The sequence below is a fragment of the Triticum aestivum genome, chromosome 5B (genome assembly GCF_018294505.1).
Source record: "Triticum aestivum cultivar Chinese Spring chromosome 5B, IWGSC CS RefSeq v2.1, whole genome shotgun sequence".
NCBI classification, from domain to species: Eukaryota; Viridiplantae; Streptophyta; class Magnoliopsida; order Poales; family Poaceae; genus Triticum; species Triticum aestivum.
In genome coordinates, this window is record NC_057807.1 from 236,425,123 (window position 1) to 236,432,549 (window position 7,427).

The window sequence follows — 7,427 nt, forward strand, 5'->3', positions numbered from 1 at the left end:
ACCCTTACACTGTTCGCAGACAGGGAGGGTCAGATGTCCGGGCGTCGGGCCGGATGTCCGGGCGCTCGCGAGGGGCCGGATGTCCGGGCTGAAGGGCCGGATGTCCGGGCTGGTGGAGATGGCCTTGCTGCTCTCTGGATGGACGGGGACGGATGTCCGAGCGGAGGGGCCGGATGTCCGGGGCTTCAGGAGGCGCCGGATGTCCGGTGTGACGGCCGGATGTCCAGGCTGTTAGGGCAGCCTTCTGTGCTCCCTGGTCGCCTTGTCCGGATGTCCGGGCTGGCTGCCGGATTTCCGGGGCGGAGGGCCGGATGTTCGGGCTGGACGCCGGATGTCCGGGTCGTGTAGCTTCTGCTGTAGACGCCTGGTTGTGGTGTAGATCTCCAGGGGCCGGATGTCCGGGGCCATGGCTGGATGTCCAGTGCCTGGAAGCTGTTCTCGCCTTCTTCCGTTGGTTCTCTTCTTCCGTGGACTTGGTGGCTTGATCATCTTCATGTGCATCCTCGGAAGGGTCCTCTTTGTACCTAATCATGCACAACATTCCGGACTTAGGTAGTAGCCACGTCTCGAGAGGATCATATGAGATATCACTAAGGAGAGAAGTCACATCGGTCTCGAGAGCTCTAGCTCTTGCTCTTGTCATGGGTCCTCTTGGTGCTTGATGAGACGATGGTAGATCCATGGGGATGACCGAAGGATGCACCGCATCACATGGGAAGGCTAGCAAAAGAGGACATGGTCAACAAGTTGCAAATCCGGTCAAATGACCAACACACAGATCATATCCGGCCAAATGACGAACACATAGAGCATATTCAGCCAAATGACCATCGAGTAGAACAACTTACTTGCTCGGAGATTATTGCACCACTTAGCCACCATTTTATGAGTGAATTGAGATGGACACATTACTTGCTCACAGACTCTCAGATAATGTAGCATCAATGGGTGAGCGACTTTATGGAACGATCTTGGATCACTTTCGTGAACTAGGGATCGAAGTTCTTGTGCTCATGGAACGAAGTATGAACATTGTACCAAAAGATTGAGCCTCTTTGCTCTGTGCCTTGAAACAGATCGATGCTAGTGGCCAACCAAGCATCATACAACAATTTGTCCTCCCTCCAATTGGAACTTTCTCCCCTTCCACTCTTCTTTGGGTCACCACCAGCCGACCAATCCTCTATATCAAGGCCCGTCTTCTCGGCATATGAGTGTGGTTGCTGGGTGTATGTGCCCAACTACTCGTTGTACGTTCCCGGCGGCTCGTTTTATATCTCCTTTTAGGAGTCTCCAATTGTTCGTTCTCAAAGCCACATCCATCGTGGATGATGTTCAACATCCCCCCTTCATTTGTCAGCGTCCTGCTCGGTTGAGATATGTCGGCAAACAAAGAGCATACACCCAATTGACATGCCGGACGTCCGCAACCGGACAAGCTGCGACAATGGTGACTCAGCGAAGTGAACAGGTGCGTTCAGGTCGACAGCCCATGGCATGGATGTGCCGGGAGTGCCCGGGGATGGGTGCCGATGACTAACTTGCGTCACCGCATAGTAGTACGGCAGCTACAAATCTGCATCAGCCAGAGCGGCAACTGCATCGGCGGCGGCAGCGCCCTGTCCCCACCCGGCCAATCACCCCCACCCCGGCCTGCCTTCCTTCTAATAAGAGATGAAGGGTGGACGGCCACCAAAGCCACTTTCTCCTTGCTCGTTTAGTCGATGTGGTGAACGTTGCGGGTTGTCGAGTTGATCTTCCGGGCGACCACCATAGTTTGATCCTCCTTCTCCGGCTCCGGCAATGGTACGAACGGATTCATGCGGCGACAGACGGCAAAAAGGGCGGAAACATGGGTGGACGGTGACACCAATTTGCTGGAAAGGGTGAGAACGTGCATGCTTTGTCACGAAAACAGTGCGGATGCAGCCAAATTCATGGGCTCTAGATGAGGTTTTGGGAAGGTGGGTTGTCGGAGTCCTACATGGCGGAGATCCATACTCACGCAAACCTCTCCTAACTTTGCATCCGGTTTGCGAAAATTCGTACATATGGACGCGTTCAAGACGTGTACGGCACACGGTTGGATGGCAAAAAACATGCAAGTGTTTTGCCGCACGGCATTGGAGATGCCTAAGTTATGTGTTGTAGTAATAGCTACTAGCCCATGAAGGTGCATCGGTTGACAACTAGTTTTGGAAAGATATCCTAATCATTGGCTCATTGCAATTATCCATACTCCTTCTATCAAAGTCATAAAGTGATTTACTGACTAGATTGCTTGCCACCTCACATGTCTTCAGCCTCTCAAACCGCATCTACTAGTAATATTCTCCTGTCCCCATCAAGTTATCAACCTCCAATGCGTCAGCAGCAGCTGGCGTGCTGCTTTCAGCTCCCATCCAAACAGGGACAAATATTGCCACGGAGGCTCAAAAGAATACAGTTCAGACTTCAGAGGAGGAACAGATAAAAAAAGCTACGGTAAATGTTGCAGCAATGCCAGCCCCAGCCTACCTATCTCCTCCCTTCCTCCCCTTCCTCCGCCTCCAGCACCCCGCCACCGCCACCGCCACCGCCAGCACCAGCACGAGCACGCCCCTCCTCTCCGGTGGCTGCAACCGTCGCAGCCGCCCACGGCACATGTCAGATACCGCAAACTCCCGTGGCATCTCCTGTCAGGAGCGAGGATATGCTCCTCCGGATACCTACGACTACGAGGCCACAACATATGCTCTGCACAAAGTCTTCGTCCCATAATACTATTAACGTAATGGCGTGCGGCTACACCCTACCAGGTCCCGTGCTTCTTAAAGCCAAGGTCGGCGACGGTGACGGCGACGGAGGGGACGACCTCCTCCTGGCATCGCGGCGACACGCGTAAGAGGCGGACCGCCTTTCTGCTCCGCACGCTACTGTTCATGTGCGCGGCATTCCGCGTGGCCGTTGCGCTCACCCGCGTTTTATACCACGCCGCGGCCGGCAGCGTCCTCGGTGTGGCCAGGGTCCTCTTCGCGGCGGCCAACGAGCGGTGCGTTCGTTGCGTGAACCAGGCGGCGCTCGGGCGCAGCGTCACGGGCACCTTCTGCGGGGACTTGTTGGTGGAAGCCATGGCGCACTCGTGGAGGGTGCTCATGCAGGGGCTCACGTCCCTCATGTTCCTCTGCGCGCGCGCCGACGAGTACGTCCGCCGGCCGCCGAGCCCGCTTGTGCTGACGGCGCACGACAAGCCGGCGGCTCATCCTCAGCAGGTAAGGCTGGATTTTTTTTTGGCTCTGAACAACTCTCAAGTGTGTGCAAGAATTTGACATTTCTTGCAAACTTATTTTTTAGCTGCTTGTTCTTCATTTTGTCACACAGAGATGTGATGTGCGCATCTGATTTATAAGAATTTTCCAGACGATAATTCTCCACAAAAATTTGGTGGCAGAAGCGTCCTCAATTGGTCAACTTTGTTTTATTCCTCATGCTTTGCTTTTTGGCTTGTATAGACAGATAATACTCGATGTGTTTAGCAGATACCCAGACAATGGCATTTTTTTTGGATAAAGATAATAAAAATGGCATTGCTTGTAGCAACTCAATGTGAGGTTAATTTCAGCTACCCCTTAGTACTGTTTGCAACATTTACAAAGTTTCTTGACGCTGCTTGATTCTTGATGCCTGTACAAGATGCTACCATGATCATGTGTAGATTTGTACAGAGGGGTTTAACTCCTCTACCGACCAGTCAGTTGTGCCTACTATAAAGATGATGTAACTGACATACTCGGGACGAAAAGTAGTTGCCTTCTCTGCACGGCTAAAAGAAATGTGAATTTTCTGAAAACTTGCATTTCATCAAAAGTAGTTTCCATGCTTAGGCAAATTTGAAGGCCAAATTCAAAATCATTTGGGAGCAGCTGCTAGCACTGAGCAACCTAGAGTTTTCTAAAACTTTGCAAACATGTGGAAAATTTCAACAAAATTTCAAATATTTCAGTGGGGTCCGAAATATTTTTAACCCCGAAATTTTGAGACAGATACAAACAGATTACAAAATAAATTTAAATTATGTCACAATTCATTAAAATTAAGTGGAATTTGAAATCTCAAGATCCGAAATAATTTCTGAAATTTCGCATATTTCAGTGAGATCCGAAATTATTTAGTTTCCGAATTTAAAAACCTGTGTATTTTTTTGGAATTTTATAAATCTTCAAAAAAAATTGAATTTTTTAAAAATGTGTTCACAGAGGATTTGCAAGTATTCTCTGTAGAGTAATCGGTGTATGGGCCCTGTCCCTGTATAGTAAACTTGTGGATGGGTTTATTCGCCCCTTCTTATATCAAAATATTTGTCACATTCTTTTTTTGCTAGTGTTTATACAATTCTTTGTTTTAAGGATCGTTTAAACAGATTTTTTTTAACGGATGTTTCTACTGTTCTTTTGTGTAACAGTGTTTACTTTTGTGGGTATTTTCACTAATTTTACAATTTAACATGGTACCCGTTAGGTGCATATTTCAACTGTGGGAAGCAACAGCATGAGGATTTCATGGGTCACTGACGACCGGAACGCGCCGTCGGTGGTGGAGTACGGCAAATCTCGCGGCAACTACACGGTGTCCACGACCGGCAATCACGCGACGTACCGCTACTTCTTCTACAAGTCTGGCGCGATCCACCACGTCACGATCGGCCCGCTGGCGCCCAGCACGACCTACCACTACCGGTGCGGCAAGGCCGGCGACGAGTTCACCCTCAGGACCCCTCCGGCGTCCCTGCCGATCGAGCTCGTCGTCATCGGCGACCTCGGCCAGACCGGTTGGACCGCGTCGACGCTGTCGCACATCGGCGGCGCGGACTACGACATGCTGCTGCTCCCGGGCGACCTGTCGTACGCAGACACGCAGCAGCCGCTGTGGGACTCGTTCGGGCGTCTGGTGCAGCCGCTGGCGAGCGCGCGGCCGTGGATGGTGACGGAGGGCAACCACGAGGTGGAGGCGCTCCCCGTCGTGGGCTTCGCGCCCTTCGTCGCATACAACGCGCGGTGGCGCATGCCACACGAGGAGAGCGGCTCCGCCTCCAACCTCAACTACTCCTTGGACGTGGCCAGCGGCGCGGCGCACGTCGTGATGCTGGGCTCCTACACGGAGTTCGAGCAAGGGTCGGAGCAGTACGCGTGGCTGGAGTGGGACCTCGCCGGCGTGGACCGGCGGAAGACGCCGTGGCTGCTGGTCCTCCTGCACGCGCCGTGGTACAACACCAACCAGGCGCACCAGGGGGAGGGCGAGGCGATGCGCGCCGCCATGGAGAGGCTCCTCTACGATGCCCGCGTCGACGTCGCCTTCTCCGGGCACGTCCACGCCTACGAGCGATTCGTAAGCCCTACTACTATATTTTTGCTCCATGGATGAACTGCAAAGCAGACTAACTTTTTGGCTGGCGGATGAACTAGACGAGGATCTACGACAACGAGGCCGACAGCCGGGGCCCGATGTACATCACCATTGGCGACGGCGGCAACAGGGAAGGGCTTGCTCTCAAGTAGGCGATCGATCTCACTGTTTCTGATTTCCTTGGTCTTTTCTAGATTTTGAAATCGTCTCGGGATTCTTGTAATTTTGTTGAAGGTTCCTCAAGGATCACAATTCAGCGCACCTGTCGGTGTTCCGGGAGGCGAGCTTTGGGCACGGTCGGCTGAGAATCGTCAACGAGACGAGCGCCGTTTGGACATGGCACCGCAACGACGACGAGTACGCTACCGTCCGCGACGAGGTCTGGCTGGAGAGCTTGCTACTCCAAAGCTGTCCATGGTGTTGGAGTTGTGTCAAATATAGTGTACACGATAGGTTATAGTTGGACTATGAGTTGTATTGTGTTTACATAGGATGTGGAGTCGTGTCCTAGTAGAACACTTGTATCCTAGGCCTCTCATATATATCGGGGGTAGACACACAATGTAACCTATGCCAACATAATAGCACCGGAACGCAGGGGAAGCCGGCGGCATGTGCCAGTGTCCAGAGCGACCGGGTGCGGTATTGTAGCGGTGTTATGGGAAGGAGCGTCCATAGTCAGGCCCCGGGGATGTAGCCATATCGGTGAACCTCGTTAACAAATCTCGATGTCGTGCTCATGTGATTGCTTGGTCCTCGGATGATCAACGATATGTCTCGGATTTATTTTAACAAGTGGTATCATGAGCTAGGTTGTTTGAGGCCACGGTGGAGTTGATCTGGAGGAGGTTTTGAAGAGATCGTGAGTGCGGAAGCTGGTCGATGGCTTTGTCGGCGGGATTTTATCTCGGCGATCGCGTGGGACACGACCGGAGAGAGCAACAAGACGATCTGGTCCAAAACAAGAAGCAATCGGAAGATGATGGAGTTCTCGGCGAGATCGGAAAGCAGCGGTTGCAACAGGCGTCGGATCAGCGGACGGTCCGCCTGCGCGTTGCGGCTGTAAGGGACGTGCGGTGATCAGTCAGAGGTCGACCGGGCGAGCGTAGGCGCGCGCGTGACAGCGTGTGCGTATCGATCGCTAGGTGCGGCTGCGGTCCGGAGGCACGCGTGGCAGGCCAAGCAGCTGAAGCCGAAGTGCACACGCGGTGGCTGGCCCAGCGGGGCTAGCTGGTGGTGTATGCACGTGTTGTGCTTGTGGATCAGGCGCGGCTCCCAGGAGCGTACAGGCCATGCAACGATACTCGGCCGGGAGCTAGCACACAAAGAAGAATACAGAGATTTGTTTGTTGAAAAAAGAATTGCCAGGGCCACGTGTGTGTACAGGGGCAGTTTGATTGGACCCGATTTGGTTCTTGTTTCTGCTTCAAGGTGCACGGAGAAGCTGTAAAAACAAATAGAGACAAGGGAAATTGTGCAGGTTGCATGGAAGTTTTTTGGAGTCGATTTGTTGTGAAGGCTTGGAACATGTGGACAGGTTATGGAGGCGCGCGGACAAACGCGTCATGAGGATCATGTTTAACAGGGCGTCGAGTAATGCATGGTATGTGCTGGTTGACACGATGCAGGGTGAAACATGGTTGTAGTCGGATATGTTCGGTTGGGTCGGACTGGACTGTCTGGCGGATCGACGCAAGTCGGTTGGTACAGAAGACGGTGGTGGATCGGCGACGACGACATAGGAGCGTGATGCCGATGGTGACCGACTTCTGGGCGTGGAAACACATGGCGCAGGCCCCGAGGGCTTGTGTGGCTTCGACAAGACTATGACGCGCGCTTGATTCAAGACGGTGCACATGAAATCTTGAAGTTGATGAGGCGCAGGGGTGGCAAGTACAACCACCATGGAGTCATGTTGAAGGTGGAGCTGGAGTCTAGAGGACTTCACTCGGTGCTGATTGAGGGGCTACGGCGTAAGTCGACAGAGAGTCGAAGCCTATTCAGCGGGAAAAACGAGTGACACGTAGTTCGGACTGGAGCCCAGT

At 52.8% G+C, this 7,427-nt stretch overlaps 1 pseudogene; it reads left to right on the plus strand.

Moving 5' to 3' along the window:
• The first annotated feature begins 2,432 nt into the window (after nucleotides 1-2,432).
• Nucleotides 2,433-6,045, plus strand: LOC123111155 (purple acid phosphatase 22-like; annotated as a pseudogene).
• Nucleotides 6,046-7,427: the final 1,382 nt, after the last annotated feature.